Source organism: Passer domesticus, chromosome 2 (assembly GCF_036417665.1).
Source record: "Passer domesticus isolate bPasDom1 chromosome 2, bPasDom1.hap1, whole genome shotgun sequence".
Classification (NCBI taxonomy): Eukaryota; Metazoa; Chordata; class Aves; order Passeriformes; family Passeridae; genus Passer; species Passer domesticus.
The window spans coordinates 36,124,130-36,141,951 of record NC_087475.1 but is presented as its reverse complement, the minus strand read 5'-3'; the positions used below and the strand labels follow the sequence as shown (position 1 = coordinate 36,141,951).

The following is a 17,822-nucleotide window of genomic DNA, read 5'->3' as shown; positions in this document are numbered from 1 at the left end:
GCCAAACAATGAGTGAATTCATTTAAATATTGAATGAAGCAGTTCCCTTAAAAAAAAATCCTGTTTAGTTTCCCTTTTATTTGCAGAAACCATTACGAAATGTCGAGTCCTTTAATAAAGATAATCATAACACAGTAATTATATAAATCACATTTGATTTAAGGAAATTCAACAACTTCTTGTAATTTGAAAGTGGAATGAATATACTTTCAAAGAATACAAATGGTTTAATATTTGTCTCCACTCTACAGTTAATTCAGCCGAGCTTCTGCATACAGATAACCCTTGCTGTGTCTTGACATTGCCCGCTTGCCCAGTGCTTCATGGTGGGAAAGTTCCTTCCCATTTTCATATACAAAGAGGCTGCTTATGGCTGTAAATATCTCAGCCAGGTGTTATTCAGCTGAAAAAGATATCTCCATGGTATTTTTCCTGATGCCACATGGATACTTATCCATGCTGCTTTCATCTGTGACTAACTGCTTGCAGCTTCAGCGAGGCACTGGAAGCAGCCTCGCTGGGAACATTTGGTGTCCTGACTCATGGGTGCTGGAATGAGTGAATAGCAAAAAGCTGATACATCCGGAAGAGCCTGAGGCTGAATTCTGAAATTCAATTTCCATTCCTTTGGACTACTAGAGAGCTAAACTGAGCGATGCAAAAATCACTAAAGACTCAAAAAGACATCTAGATTTTTTTTATTTTCTTTCCAGAGTAATCTAAGTAGTCAAGAGAAGATGTTAGTAGGAATACTCATAAAAAAGGGCTGATCATGGTATTTAGATTTTTTTTTTTACCTTTGTTTTCCTATGCAGACTATATAAAAGATAAAGTTCAGCCTACCTTCTGCCTTAGGATCTTTTCTGTCCATTTCCATGACAGCAAAAATTTACCCAGGTACTATAAAACTGATGAGTAAGTATGGAGAAGCTGCAATTAAACTAAAAAGCATGAAATTTTCTCTATTTGAACAAAATCACATGCCTAAAGAGTACTTTATATTGGTTATCAAAGATGAGTACAACATTTTAAAAACAGGCTTAAAAAAAACCCAGAGTTTCCCAGAGCCACACTTGCTGCTTTGGAAATGCTGAATTATGCAGGATATTTTAGCAGAGAATCATATTTGAAGAAAACATACTTTTAAGAATTTTAAGCAAAACTTATTTAGGTATTCATTTTCTGTCCCCTCTGTTCTGATGCTTACATGTTCCTGATAAAAATATGAGATATGTATTTTTCTTCTTTTACAGCTCCCTCTGAATATAGAGTCAAATTCCTATTTTATTTTAGCTTAATTCTCAAATTTCCTGCTTTTCCCTTAACTTTTAGCTTAACCTAACATCAGTGATTTCAATGCTGTTGGACCTGAACCACACATATGTACAGGATAGGAGAATCCAATACCTTTTAACAGAAGTCACACCAGGTGTGTCACTTCCTTCAGTCTGAACCTAGGCTTTTCCCTCACCTGATGAAATTAGCCAAACATTTCCTAATTCCAGCTTAATTAATTTAGTAGTTCTTGATCAAAATCTGTGTGACCGTCTCCTTTTGCCCTAATAAATATTTCCAAAAAAGGTTTGTCTCTGGGGAATATACTCAAAAAACAAAGCTTGAAATAAAACCAGAATGATCTCATTTCAAATGATCTTTCAGATTTCAGCCACTAACTTTGGCTCCTAGCTACAAATTTGTTCAAATTTTTCAATAACCTACAAATGATTTGATTTACACTTTATTCCATCTTCTGATTAAAGGCAAGAAAAAACAAGAGCTTTTGAAGGTTCCACTTGGCCATTTTCCTGGGAAGCAGATTTGTAGCACTAGCTAACCCATTTTTCAACAGCATGAATTCTCACTGTCCTGATTATTATGTGCTCATTTGCACTAATTCAAAGTCAGTTCACAAAACTAACACAATCTAATTTGGTAGCAATTCCTATTCACCTATAAACTGAAACAAATTATTAGACAATGCTCAGCTGTGTAGAGAGTCAGACTTGGTAGTATCCTTCAAAATCAAAAATTTTTAGTTATTTTAGAAAAATCTTTCTAAGATAAATAACAAGGCAACCCTTGTTGTTGGCAATACCTTGCCAAAATGTGGTGTCTTGTATTCTCTGAGGGAAAAATTTCTATCTTTGCGGCCCTGTTTTGCTCCCAAAGATATAAACCTATATTATTTATTCTTATTTATTGAAAATGAGCAAAATCCCATTCTAAATTAAATTCTGTCTTTCTAATGTAGTTCTATCTGAATGCAGTCAAAGTTCATCCAATGAATTATAAAAATAATATTCTGGAAAAATGTGACTAGCTGATAAAAGACATGAATTATTGCATTCCACAAACTGTTTGACACAAGCAGCTTTTTAAAACCAAGCAAACTTCAATATCACAGCTTCACATAAGCAACTTGATGATTCCTCTTACCTAGCTTCATGAGACAGCGTCCAAAGAAGTCAGAGAGATTCTTAGAAGTGTGTTGTACTTCCTCAGCAGCACCATGGATCCATGTTAAGAAATGTTACTAGTGATATTCTGCTAGCAAAGGCACCCCAGCTCATCTCAGATGTCACTGTCCTACACAGCAAGAAGAGTGATATTCTAAATGATACATGCTCATGCTACGTATAGCTTTCCTTTTTAATGCCTACCCTCAGCCACAAAAGCTGCTCCTGTGCAGTTGCCAGACATTTAGTGTATTGTACTTCCCTTAACTAGCTCCACCAAGCAAGCTGAAAGTGGAATTATCTGAAGTATTTGACTGCCAAACTTTCAATTATCATTATGGTTTTAAAAAAAGCCAGTGCTATTTTGAGTGCAGTTACAATAGCACGCCACCTGTGAATAGCTGGTTGGAAAGCCAGGCCAGCAAAGCCTCATTGGCTTGTATGAACTAAATTTTCACCCTCTAGCAATAACCTAAACTATTCAGACATGAAACTCACTTGTCCTTCACTGCTCTCTAAAGATACATCTGTGCATCAGCTATTTTCCAAACATTTTTTCAGACACTTTCTCAAGAAAGTAAAACAATTAGGGTCACGTAGATACATAGAGACAGATCTATTAACTGACAGTGCTCTCAAGTGAAAGTGATTATCACAATCTACACCATTTTGACAGGCCATTTTCATGATCATATTTCTCTGTCAGATTTATTTATTTCTACCCATTGCCATCATTAGTGCCTGTCTAGAGCAGTGAACATATTTCAAGAAAATCAAGAAGATGCTGATGAGTATTTTACTGACATCTGATGGGTGGTGATGCTTTCGAAGTTCTAACTCTGTGATACTTTAAATTCAGGATTCTGTCTCACAAAGACATATGCACTGTCTTGGTTTGTCTTTCCAGGAAGTACTCACTCTGCATAAAATTAAACACATATCACAGCTCTAGTAGATCTCTCCAGCTGAACACTTATCAGGTTGATATATTTTACCCTAGTACAGGTCCATCTCTTCTCATGCTTCCCTTGGTTAATATGATTTCCCCAGATTTCCTGAAAATGTTTTCCAGCAATGAAACCATGCAATTTCCATGGTTTCTGCATACTGACCAGTATCATCCACTTCTGCAGTAACTTTAGTTTGTCCTCAGGAGGAGTTGCTGGGGTTGTTTAGTCAGAAAAAAAAACAGGCTCAGGGGAGACCTTATTGCTCTCTACAGCCACCTGAAAGAAGGTTAGAGCCAGACCGGGGAGGAGGGGGAGTTGGGGTCAGACTCTTCTTCCAGGTAACAAGAGACAGAACATGAGGAAATGGTCCCAATTTGCAGCAGGGGAGGTTTAGATTAGACATTAAGAGAAATTATTTCATGGAAAGAGTTGTGAAGCACGGGAACAGACTGCTAAGGGAAGTAGTGGAATCAGCACCTCTAGAAGAGATCAGCAAATGTGTTTATGGCACCTGAGAGCATGAGGTGATAGTGCTGGGTTGGTGACTGGACTTGATTATCCTAGGAGGTATTTTCCAACCTTAATGATTCCATGATTCTAATATATTACATTCATTTATTATATTCTACATATATTTCCTAGACTGTGACAACATATTTAAGTCTTTCTGAAGGGCATTAATAACCTATAGAAAGGTACTTTTATAGATAACAAGCTAAATTCCTTGACAAATCCCATGATCTCAAGCAGTTATCATATGGTGATGGTGTGCTTAACTGCAGTTTTTGTTATTGCTTGAAATATGTTTTGAAGCATATCTGAAGTTTCCCTGAAATTTTATACTACAGTCATATAATATTGTGTTTTAGAGACAGAAAAAAATCAGTATAGACTTTCTAGAGAGTATTGATTTATTTTTAAATTTCTTTTTTCTTCTTTATTTTTTCATATTGCAACTAAATTTTTTCTTATTATATTTTTTCTTTTATTTTCTTTTTTTCTTATTATATTTTTTCTTTTATTTTCTTTTCTTTTTTATATTGTAACTGATATAGTGGGATGGCATATCCTTTTCTTATCTGTTCACAAAATACATGCAACTTCTGTTCTCAGCTCAAGGCCATTCAAAGATAAAATAAGGAAACAATATCTCAGAAGCACAGTTGAAACCTGCAGGCCTTAAATCTGCCCTATGTCAATCCACCTGTCTCAGGAAATAGCATTCCTGACAGCAAAGGGACCACAGGAGTTAAAAAAGAAGGAGCAATAGCATAGGAATTTCTGCCTTTTTTCCCTATCATGTTTTGCCAACAGGAGCTGACCTCCTGCTTTTGCTGAGAAAATAGCAAACTGGGGACAAGGCAAACTTGAGTCCAGGTGCCTGTTTGCATCTGAGAAGTCATCTTAAGGGGGTCTTGATATTATTGTTGACTGAGATACTAAACTGACACTTTAACACTTTAACAAATTATCTGTTTCCAGTTGTTGGACCATACATTGTCAGATTTCAGAGCTAGTGAACAAGAAGCTATAAACATTCTCGTAACACAGGTTAATAATTTTATATGCTGTGCTCATAGACTTCAAATAACAGCATTTGTTGATGGTTGGTTCAGATTCAAGTTTATCTTCAAAGCCAGACTATGGTGTTCTCTTTTATTTATTTAATTCTTACACCAAAAAAAAAGTTATTTGGAATATAATATTTTTGAACAATCTGCATTCTGCAATATTTTCCCAGAATCAGAAAATAAAAATCCAATGGCTAATTCTTTTTCTCTTTTGAATTCCAGACCAGAGGTCTTATTTTTATTCATAGCTCATAAATAAAAGGATAACATTCAAGTTTTGAAATTTAAGCATAGAAAGTTCAAGTTTTTCTTCAGTTCTGCTATCACTTGATTTTTCTGTTCAAGACTCACTCTAGCTTCTCTAAAATGTGAAGTCCATCCCTTGTGATTTGTAGATTATAATGTTTGATGCTGTTGTTACTAATTATTACAATGAATTGTACAGGGTTGCTCTGAAAATTCCATAATGCAAACTACTTCTTTTCAGCTACTTTTGTATTTATGTTGCTTCTTCACTTTCTATAAGTCCTATAACCACATCATGGTCTTTCATGTATCATTTGCTCTATGTAGACAAAGTTTCACCTAGTTTAGTGTGAAATTCACTTGAGCTTGATAAAATTCCTACAGCTAGTATAAAATTACATCTGACTTTCAAGTTGCATCTGGAAGATGTGAAGACTTGCTTTCTTTTTTTTTCAGCCTGACAGCAGATGAAGAAGACTTCTTATATTTCTCCTGGATTTCCTTCTTCCTTTTCCTTGACTCTATCCTCCTTCTCCATCACACCTGACTATGACAAATGTATATCTGGAGGTGCAATAGGAAAACCACTTGAATAAACACATATAAACCTGTCAACATGGACACAGACGCCTCTTGGTTTATTAGCTGTTGCCTTAGCCCTGCAATACCACCCCTGTAAACCAACACTATGTGCTACAACCCAATCTATGTTTTTTTAAATGATTTCTTCCTCTCTTTATCTTCTAGCATGTCAACTCTTTTCATTCCTTATTCTTTTTCAGTTAAAGTATGTAGCAGCAGTGACCACTTTCCAGTGGTCTTTACTGTAATTCCCCATTATGCCACAATTATGCCTAATTAAGTCTTCTACTTTCTTCTACCATATGATAAACTTCCATTTGAAGGGACAAAGGATGGTGTAAGGCTCAGTCAATGACAGATGCTTATTCACACAAAAATCAGAAAGACAGACAAATGTTAGAAAAATAGATTAGATGGGAAAATAGAAAATTTTTATTGTCTAATATTTAAAAAATAACACAGAAACCACCTGAAGAAAACCTATTTATAAATACCACAACCGTGAGCTTTAGAGCTTGAAACCTCCTATCATTTCAGCATAATACAGAAAAAATTCTTCTGCCTCTCAGAGAGCTCTGCACAGTTCTCAGCCTGATCTTCCTGATCCTTACATTTGTGCTGCTAATTGGGCATGTTTCTTATGTTTATCATTCACCCTCCTTAGCAACCAGGGTACAAGCAAAGGAAAGAAATCTAATATAGATATGTTCATTGAAGGTTCCCTAAAAAAAGATTAATGCTTCATAGTATCAACTGCATTGAATTAAGGCTAACGCTTGGCATTGCATTTTTCTTTCTGGGTGTCATGTCCTTAAGTCATGCTCTTTAGTGGCAATTTGGAGATAATTCTCACAGCAGAAAGAAAGAAGCAAGTACTCACTCTCTTTGTTTCTGAGGAACACAAGAAAAGATAAACCTTGCTAAAGCAAATAGAATCAAATAAAAAAATAATTTTAGCAAATTTCACAGTTTTTAAATATTTTGGCTTACCTTGAGCTTTTGAGAGACACACTGATTTTTATTTCAGAGGGTTAGATAAACTGTTAGTCTCCGTTCCTATCCTGTTTTGGGTTTCAATTGAATAGTTCCAATAATCATGGATATAGTCATGGAAAGAGATGTATGGAGAATGAAAATAAAAATATCAAGTGCAGGACTCAAAAAGCTAGAATAAAGCAAATGATCACCAGGATTGCTTTTAAGGGTAACCTTAAGGAAACTTAGGAAAATCTTATTACAGTTGCCTGGGTGAGAAAGGCTATGTAAGTGGAAGACCATAGGCTCATTAATGCATCTTGAACTTTTGTCTGACTTTCCCCATTTCATTGTTATTGTTCAACTTCTAACTGTGACTCTTCTATGAACAACTGCCTGGAGACAATTAGAGAGGTGTTTGTTCTTTTTGTGCCCCACTCTTTTCTGTGTGTGACCCTGGATGAAAGGAAGGGAGTGGGGAGAAAGAGGAAAGAGAAGGAAGAAAACCACCTCTTAATATGTCCTTCAGTATTTCCATATGTTTGCTTAATAATACTGACAATGTGGGTCAGTATTACTACTGACACAGTATTATAAGTAGTGGTGAACTGCTCTCAATACTGTCAGAGAACAAGCATATGCACACAGGCAATTAGAGGATAGTAGCTGGCATCCTGCACATCTGTATTCTACTTGACATTGCACTAATTTACTCATTAAACCAAGGCCTAGAGAAATAGGTTTGCAATCAAACTAGGCAGCAAGGACTCATTGATAGTAAATAGTTGAAATTTTTCTAGAAAGAACCTCTTGTACTGAAATCCAGACTGTTGTTTAAGATAAGCTTGTTTTTAAGAGTGTGTTAAAAGGAAATCACTGAGTGGTAAAGAAGTACAAATAATATTATGCAGAATAACACCATTTTCTAAGAAGGGGAACAATGTACATCTTGAGCGATTCAGTTCATTAGATTCCCTAATCCTTGCTTTTGCATGGAAAAATAATTTGAACTGACATTCTTTGGCACATAGCAAATGTAATATTTTCACTCACAAAGTCTTGTTGCAAACAACAACCCCCCTCCCCCTCTCTTTTAGACATCTAAACCTGCAGAATGTCTGTGGAAAGCATTCAAAGGCATAGCAATCAAGAGCCTCCACTGTGCAGAAGGCTCTGATGCAGAGACATCCTGCAGAGACACTTCACTTCTCAAACATATTTTGAAGTACCATATAGCTTTTTCCTAACAGAAAATCAGGAGAAAAGGCAATGGGAGATCAGCAGCACATCCATAACATGATGGATTCACAGCCCTACTTTCCTCAGAGCACAGAAACACCTGATCCGCAGTTCTTGTGGCTAACTTGCTGTCCGAGTAACCAGGGAAGAATTAATTTCTTTTAATTTTAGCTATCTAGTCTAACCTCCCATCTTTCTTAGATATCTGTCATCTTAGGCTCCCATAATACATTTATTTGCCTTATCACAAATGCCCACATCAGAGGAAGATGGACAATTCTTTGAAAATGTTATTTTTTCCTCTATGATACACAGTGTTTAACCAAGACTTTGAAGTCTAACTTCTAGACATTAAAGCTAGAACTGATGAATCTCTCCCTAATTAATGGAGAGAGTGCAGAAACTCCAGAGGGTAATTCAACCCATCTATTTTAAATGCCTATTTAGAGAAGAGAGGAAACCATTTCTCCCCATTAACTGTGTAGGGAGCCAAGTTAACTTGCTTAACCAGACACTTAGCTTTCGGACAGCAAAAGTTGCTAAGACAAATTACATCCCAAGTGTTCTGCAGCCCAAAAGGGGATTTCTTTCTATCTCTTCAAATCCTAGCAAAACCCCTCATAAAGCTTGTTTATTCAGAATTTACAGAAGAGTCATGATTTAGCTCTCTGCCAGTGAAACAAATATAATTCAGGGATGCTTTTTTTTTTTTCAGACAAAGGAAAACATCTCCAAGCTAAATATCACTTCTGAGGTCTACTAGGTCATCTTCAGCCCCTGGATCAGTACATAGAAGGAATACAATTGTAAAGGTCACATTGGAAAATTCCCTCTTCATAAAAAAAAAAACAAACAGTATAGAAAAAAAGGTAACTCACACAATTCTTATCCAAGGCCACCACTTCAATCAACTTCTGTGTTAGCAAATCTAATTCTTCTATGAATGATCAGCATCTTTTAGGCTGAAGTGCAAAGTAGTGAAGGAAACTATTTGTAAATTATATTCATAACTGGAATTCAAAAGTGATTTAACTAACTCCACTTGTGCTACATTTTACAGCACTCAGACCTTCCAAAAGGACACTGTCCTATTGCCTTTTTACATCAAGAAAAGATAGGTAATTTTATGTTTTTATTAATTCAATAATGGCCAATTACCAGCCTAAAGCATGTTGTAACCTTAAATACAAATTCAAGATGCAGAACATCATTAAACTCTTCATTATAGTGTAGAAAAATCAATCTTTGAGAAAGAGCTTTTAACTTTTCCTGTCAGTGTGCATTTGGTCCCTCAAAAATAAAGATAATATTTCTCTGTAAGCAAATTATTTTGCCTTTTTGAAGAAAACTGACCTGAGAAAAAAAAAATCTCTGGGAGGATAATGGAAACCAATGAAATTAATAGACACACACGAACCCTCATAAAGCCTGAAATAAACACACTTGATCTCCTAGATCTGGGAAGTTCTGCGATACCATACTTGATCCCTGAATTAACAAAACAGAAGAGGTTTCATGCACATAAATTTTTTTATTGAGTAAAGCCATCCACCCAGGTATTTATATAAGGTTTTCTCGTAAACTCCATTACATAAATATAGTATTATAGATATTACAGACAGAAAGCATCACATGGTAGTCAATCTAAACTTTCTGTAATAGCCAGTCAAGTTTCCACTTCAGATGTATTTGGGATGTTTATAACATTGTTATTTTATGTACCTAGAATTCTGATATTTTATGTGGATTCTTAATCCAGACTCAGTTTTAATGTCCTCAAGTACATTACAGTTTCTACATTTTAAAAGTTTAAATGTGTACAAAAAATATAATTTTCTGTCTTTAAAAAAAAAAAAAAAAAAAAAAAAGTGACAGGCATTTTTCCAAAACAACTATTCCCTGGCTTCCTTTTGGACACAGGGAGCTCATTAATTATGCTTTTAATGATAATTTTCTTGATTTAGAGGGAAAAACATCTTAGAACAGTAGGTGCTGTGTGGAGAGCACATTTATACTGCTCAAAAAGGTAGTTAACCCTTTTCTCTAAGGCTCATTCAAAATGCCTATTTTAGCTTGATCTTAATGCCAGCCACAAGCAAACTATGAGTTACTGTTGCTTTTTCTTGCCTATGATCTCAAGGAACTGAGTCAACTGCTTGTGATTACCAGCACATGGGAACATCTTGTACATGGAAACATCTTACAGCCAGGCCAGACAGAGCAAAACGTATCCAGTTTTATGGTGGGAAACCACAAGGGATTATTTTAAGTCGGTTGATTGCTTTCCTTTCATGAAGTGCTAATGTACATCCCCCAATTTATGTTCCAGAGGCTCTCACCTGAAATGCTACAACCATGGAATGTCACCAAGAAGGAAGCAGCTAGTGCTGCACCTGTTTCAAAAGGCTGCAGTATGGAAAGTTCCTCCACTCGATAAAGATGGTAAGTGTGCTCTTTCACTCTTTGAATGGTGAGCTTCTGTAAGAGGACACTAGTTCTGGCAAACAATCAATTCTCAGGGAAGTGACTATTAGAAGAAGAAAAAAAACAACCTTTGCGGGAGACTTCTCTTGACTGAAATACCACCTAAAAAAATTTGAGCTCGCTTCATCTGTGACAGTCTTTTGGAAAACATTTGGGTAAAAGCCTAACTAGGTAAATGGCAAGTAGGTATTTTTTTCATTACAGAAAGGAAGAAAACAATATTGAACCTGTTCACAAACTGCGTGATAAAGATTTTGACCTTCAGTAAATCTTTGAAAAGTAATGTGTGAGGAATGATTTCTCCAAACAGTTTTTTATTGTCACAATTTTACATTGTGAATGTAGAACTTCTTTTAATATGCTGCTTAACCAGGAAAGCAAATAAAATGATTTTTTTGTTATTATAATATCTTTTCAGATGCCCATCAATTGTCTTTTTATAGTGAAACAGAAAGCAGAAATGCTTTATCACAAAATCCTTTGCCCCTGCATGTATGACTGATCACATCCAAATAGACCTGACATGATATCAACTTGAAGTGAGTTGTTTACAAGCACAAAATCCCTAGTACTAAGTCAGCTAAGCAGCTCAGGTTTATGTTAAAGGGATCTGCACACCACACTGTCTGAATTTCTCCTCTTCCATCTGGAAAACTCACCTCCTGCAGTCTATAGAGAGCATGTTCTCTCTCATGTAAAGAGACATAGGCATTGCACCTGGCTACTGCATCAGCAACATCTCTAGATAAACATTTGTAGTGAAAACAATAATTTTTTATTAGGCTGTCTTCACTCTTTCCGTTGTATGCTTAGTAACCCCCACAACAAAATACATCTTAATGATAAAAAGAAAAATTTTATTCTTTATTGTGGCTGTAATATTTTACAGTAGTATCCAGAATGATCACAGGCAAGCATCAAAAAATCTGAAAAAAATATTTCATACTCAAAAAGGGCTACATTTGTTCTACCAAGTATATTAAACTGTCTTAGTTTCATTGAAAATAATTTCTTCCTGTGTTAACTTTTTCCATGTGATAGAAATTAGATCCTAATTTGTGTCCTAACTCAGTGTGTGAGTGCTTAGCATCTCTGAAAGCCAGGTCATTCCTCTTAATATCCTTTAAACACTGTTTTCTGAGAGTGCCCTCCTAAGTAATTCCTACTTGAATGCTTATGAGAGTAGAACAGAGAAGGGATTCTATTCCCATCACTGTAAAACATCCCTGGAGGAGCTGAAATGTAGCCTGCATCCACTGAGCATATTTTGATGTTTGTAATATGCCCTGGTGTATGTTGGAAGACCCAGAAGAAGCTATTACTGAGGCAAAAGTTCCTCTGGGTCTTTTGCTGCATATATATAGCTTTGGGAAAGTTTCAAACCCTGTAGCTTTCAATGGTTTAAAACATTCCCTGGAGGGCATGTATTGATGTAGGTATACTCAGGTGGGAATGGCTGCAAACAGGCTAGCCATTCCACTATTGCACTGTCCTAGGTCCAGAATCATTAATGTGGTAGGTAGGAGAGTTTGAACAGTTACTCCACACTTTCTGTGACATAAAAGCAACTTTCGTTGCTCAAAGGAGGAGGGGATTGTTCAGCATCAGAGTTCTGTATGAGGTGAAAACAATGTCAAGACATATATGATCAAAAACAATTTATCAGAGGTGGTTGGAGTTTTATTAATCAAAATAATTTTAGAATTATTATTATTACTAGCCATTAAAAAAAGGTCTCCGGAAAATCGAGTTGGACATCTCTAAATACATAGAAAAAGACCAAATAGTTTTGAAGACAGAGGAAGTTATTGCTACATATTTCTCATCTAAAGCCTTTCAGCTACCACTTGATGTTATTCCTACTGCTTTACTATGTTCAAGTGCCTTTGAATATCTTCAAGCTGTGGAAGACACCAAATATAACACCAGAAAATTCTTTACCTCTTAACTGAGTTCTCCAGCTACCAGGCAATTATATAAATAGTGGAGAATGGCATTCCCGAGCCTGCTGGGTTTTTGGAGGAGAGAGTTTTTTAAAAACCCCAAACCTGCTTGTTTCTCTGAATGAATGGGGTACAGAACCCATGCATATTGCAATGGTTTTATAAAGCAACACCTGAGACAATGAGGCATGTGTGTGCATAGATGCTGCAACACACACAGGGGTAAAGATTTGGAAAACAAGTACTTAGAAACAGTATACCAGTAAGAATTCCCAAGATTCTTTTTCATCCTAGATTTCTCATCAGAATGGAAGTTTACCCTGTTATTCCCTTTCCAGCTATGACGCTATTGCATGACCCAGCACACATGGCTCCAATTCTGCACTCGTCTTTAAAGAAAACATGTTACTCTCCCTTCCAAGGGTTACCGAGCTAAAAATAAAAATAAAATAGATAAATTACACTTCAATCCAATCAGATATTTGAACATGGAAGCTTCAAGTTACTTTTGGGAGTGCAAGAGTTCCACAACTCTTTCCAGTGCACCTGGCACTAAGTACCTATGGTGTATAAGATGCATAAACAATGACAGGTACATCTGAAGAGGAAAGTGGGATGGTTAAATGAGAATATATGTAGTAACTAGTTACAAAAAATACGACCAAGAAAGACCATGACTCCCCTCCCAATAAGTTAAAGGGAAAATTTAACAAGATAAGAATACAGGAGAGAAAGAATATTATTTTTTACATCTCTTTTTGACTCATAGCACCAAGGATATACCAGAGTTTCCAAATAAAGAAAAGGAACATTTGATGATTGAAGTATCATAAGAGGAATTGTTGGAATGGATCAATAAATAAAAGACTGATGTATCTCAAGAATAGGATACTTTTATTGAAGACTCTCAAAGCAATTTAAGATTAAACAAAATAACATCACAATTATGTGGTTTCCCCTTGAAATCTGTTAGTATAATATACTGAACCACACAGGACAGCAGCAATCTTCATGTAACTCCTGAGAGAAACAGAGAAAGAATTCAGCTTCCCACACACATATTACTGCAGAAATAATTGAGGACCTAATTAAAAGCAAAAAAATGTTAAGTATTAAAGTTAGATCAAAGTTAGAAGCCCTAATGCCCTGTATATGTCTTTAACCTATTAATATTCTTTTGGCATGTTAATAAATATCGGATAAGAAAGAACTGGCAGATACAAGTTTTCTGGACTTCCAGAAAGCCTTTGAGAATGCTTCCCACAATAGGCTATTTAGAGAAACCAAGTAATCACAGGATGAGAAGTAAAGCATCGTCATTGACTAGAAATTAACTACAAAAAGGAGAACACAGAAGCAGAATGCATTTATTAGTGGCCACTGCTCCGTGTGGCTAAAGGTTAACAGGCGGGTGCCCTCAGGTCCTTTACAAAGGATGAAAGTGTTTAATCTATTTATTAATCATCCAGAAATGGGACTAACAATAAGATGGAAATGTTTACAATGGACACAACAAGTCTTAGATTAATTAAGGCCAAAACAGGCCAAGGAGATTTTAGGTTGCTTGAAAGAGCTCAGTGAAAGGGGAAACAATGGCAGATGGAATGCAGCACTGCCAAGCCTAATAGAAGCACAGGAGAAAGAACCATATGAAATATTTCATCTAGAATTAAAAACCCAGTATGACCACTGAAGGCAGGGGAAGACCCTCTTGATAAGCACAGATCAATGAAAATACTTCTCTGGCACTAATCACAATCTAAAATATTGTTGAGAAAGGGAAGAAAAAGGGAAGAGTACTGGCATAAAACCTTCAAAGGCTGAGATTAATATTTTTAGGGGGGAAGCCTGGCACCTTTACATGAAAAGGTAAAGAAGATATAATAAATAAGTAAATTTAGATCATAAATTAAGTAAATTACATTATCACTTAACTCTCTTCATAAGACAAAGAATTCCAAAAAACTGAAAATAGCATATTTAAAACAGAGAATTGTTTCTCATTATTTAAGTCAAAGATATAGAACTCTGTGATTGATGTTGCCAAGTTGAAATGTAACACCATTTTCATGAAGGATTTTGATTTTTCTGTGGATTTATACATAAACGTTCCTCACAGTACTCTGTTCAGTACAGCAAGCCAGAATCAAACCAACACAAACAAAAAATGAAAAATCCAGCCACCTCTGCAGTTATCATCTTCTATTTCATGGGCACACAGCTTGTTCTTATCCCAATTTGTATACATCATAAACCACTCTTTTCAGCTGCAGGTCTTCAGTCATGGATACTCATATTTTATTACCCCTTTCAGAATTGTCCTTCTTAATACATAATATTACCACATCAAAGACCCACAGCCAAACTTATCAGGAGAGGTTGGTTTGGAAGATAGCTTTAGGAGGGAAGAAAGAGAAAAAAGAGAAAAAGCTGGGTAATGGTGAACAATAAAGAGAAAAGGCTGGGTAGTGATGGACAATAAAGTGAAAAAGATAGCTAAATCCTAAAAGACATTTTCAGTTGTCATCTTTACCACTGGTGGGCACAAGTTGGAAATGTATTTAGGACAATCCTGGCTGCATCAAACCAGGAAGTGTGGCCTGTACCAGTCTTCCTTTAGATAATTAAAGCAATAGTAATGTGTGAAACAGTGTCTACTACAGGTAGTTTTAGCTAATAGCAAAATCTTAATGAATGAACACTTGATACATGCATCCTTTTTGCCAAGAATCACAGGTAACACCCACATTGTAATGTGTTAATGCAGGAAACTCTTGTATTACAGCAGATGTACAGACATTCTCATTTATATGGACAACATACAAATAAAATCCTTCTCTGTCAAAAAAAAAACACCTGCACTTAAATGCCTTCATCAGTCAGTAGCCATTAATATAGCCTAAAAACTGTTTGTGAAAGGAGCAAATAGGCAACATATCCCTCCACTAGTATTTCAATATATTCAAAATTATATTTTCCTGGGTTTGATTACTGGTTTAGCTCTACCCCCTTAATATAATTCTTATAAATATAATAATTTCCTTCTACCCTAAGCTCCACTTCAATCTAATAGTTTGCCCCTAAATAGATATTAAAAAAAAAAAAATTAGAAGAGCTACACAAAAAAAAAACCTATAAGAACTATACGAACAGAAATCTTTACTCAATTATTAAAAAGAACCAAAAGATTTAACACATGCAACAACAAGAACCAGATTTTGATGAAATTTTGGTGTAAGTGCTACGCATTTAAAGAAAATAATGATTTTGAACACTATTCTAAGTACCTTTGAAAGTGAAATTTATCTCTAACAGTAAGATATCCCTTCATGCATGAAAATTAATAGAAAAGAATATGGAAATGTATGTTATTCCATCATAAGCATGATAAATTGACTGCTGCCTAATACGATATAAGAAAAAACTTTGCAAACTGACAAAAATTTTTCTGGTCTGGTGTAAAATTCATTTTACCTTCCAAGCTTATTCCCAAAGCAGATCACTGAGCAGTGTAGTATGTCAGTTCCTACAGCCTGCTTGCCAAAAAAACACAGTCTTTTTCAGTTTTGTCATTCTTCAGTATCAGCTCCTTCAGGATTCAGGGTAAAGCAGAATGAGTATAACCTGAGATACATTTGACTGAAGTCCTATGTGAATATGTTTTCTGTCTACTCTTATGTTGACCTTAGCTAAAATCTGCAGTTTTGGCTGTCTGCCACTCTAACTGCTTTTCCTGCTGGCTGGGCAATGTCTTGTCTCTGCTGCAGGATCTCCCTGGCAGTTCCTGGTCAGGTCAGTAACATCTGGTGGTGCAGAAAATGCTGATCACCTGGCAGGTATTCTCCTCATGTTTTGATCAATCACACACACTGATACTATTTCAGCCAATTACTTCTTTATTCACTTTTGCTAGGTCAGTATACCACTTTTCCTGCCTCCTTTTATCCCTGCTCAGGTTTCAAGCTTGAGGAAAAGGTAAGAAAGCTTCCTGATAGTTACCAAAAACATTTTAAAAAAAACCCCAGATCATCAGGAACATTGTTATTATTAGAATATGTCCTCTAGAAGAACTAATTTTCTTCCTACAAGTCCATTAAATTTACTTAAAACAAACTCAATACATGGCATGAATTGTCAGGGTTCAAGAGCAATGACCTATGATTAGTGGGCATACCGCAATAAAAATACCTAAATAATAAAAACTGGAAAGATAGTTAGTTCCCTGTATATTAACAGCAAATATTCTATCAGCAGAGAAATAGTCTTCCAAAATTCTATTTTTTTATGATCTGCACAGTACTTTCTAATCATTCAAAGAAAAAAGGTTTACTCTGTGAAGAAAAATAATATCAATCCATAACATGGACACACCTTCATCTTGTATCCTGAAGAAATCCAAACAAAATGAAGTCTACACACGTATATTGAAATTGAAATAACTAAAAAAAAAAATCAGCTACTTAGGCTTTCCTGCATAACTAACTGTCAGTTCAGTGGCTACCTAAAATTTAGCCTGAGCCCTGCATGATAATATTTTTTTTTAATTTTTTTTATTTTAGCAGGAAACAAGAAAAGACATTAAAACATAGTGAGGGCAATATTAAATGAAGACTGGACAGACTAGTTTCACTGCTGCCAATTTCCCTCACAAAAAATTTTCCTTTTCATGACTATTTAGATATTTTTGCACCATTCTGAAACTAAAAACTCTAGAATTGCCACAACAAAGCACTGACAGTTCTGTTCAGCCTTATGTCTGTGTGTTGGAAAGGTGCTGTGAAATCCACGGTGAGGACAGAGGCAGACCCAAAATGCAGCAGAGCTGCAGTGGTTCTGCTGCACAGAGGCTTGGCAGATGAAAGGAAAGCACAGAGCAAAAATCTGCATCACCTGCATAGGCATGCCAACAGAAGATAAAAGGGAAAAAAAATAAAAAGGGATAATACATGATCACTACTGCCATGATTATCTAGAGCCAGGTGCAGTGAATCATTTCAGCAATTTGGCTTATGGCCTTGAGCTGCAGTCCTAAAGAAACTGCTGAGATACTTCGGGAATTATCTCCAGGTTGAATTTCAGCCTCTTTAACTATAACTATAGAAATATTAGCAGGGAGTGTGGCTCTGTAGAGACACTCTGTAAACTGAGACTGTGTCAAGAGCCTGCTACCCACATCACACGTGTTTTGTTGGTTTTACTTTGGGCTAGCCCTAGTCCTTTTTTAGGGACTGCACATCCCTTAGTGCCTGCAGATCATTACAAGTGCACCTCTTGGGCACCTACTTTCAGCAGACAGCAATCCACGGTGTGGTGAATCAAGGGGCAGTAAGTGTGCCAGTAGGAGTGAGTGGGAAGTTTCCTAAGCACACCTCAGAC

At 35.9% G+C, this 17,822-nt stretch overlaps 1 protein-coding gene and 2 long non-coding RNA genes across 3 annotated transcripts in view; 1 reads left to right on the top strand and 2 right to left on the bottom strand.

The window, feature by feature from the left end:
• Positions 1-5,613, bottom strand: part of LOC135293762 (uncharacterized) — a 48,936-nt gene extending 43,323 nt beyond the window's left edge. The window contains exon 1 of the long non-coding RNA XR_010355859.1: positions 2,437-5,613. This is a non-coding gene — a long non-coding RNA (uncharacterized LOC135293762). The remainder of the gene's footprint in view (positions 1-2,436) is intronic.
• Positions 1-17,822, bottom strand: part of NALF1 (NALCN channel auxiliary factor 1) — a 433,108-nt gene that overhangs the window by 400,955 nt on the left and 14,331 nt on the right. The window lies entirely within an intron of this gene.
• LOC135293761 (uncharacterized) overlaps positions 9,578-17,822 on the top strand; it is a 98,518-nt gene continuing 90,273 nt past the window's right edge. Inside the window, exons 1-2 of the long non-coding RNA XR_010355858.1 lie at positions 9,578-10,261; positions 10,349-10,461. This is a non-coding gene — a long non-coding RNA (uncharacterized LOC135293761). The remainder of the gene's footprint in view (positions 10,262-10,348; positions 10,462-17,822) is intronic.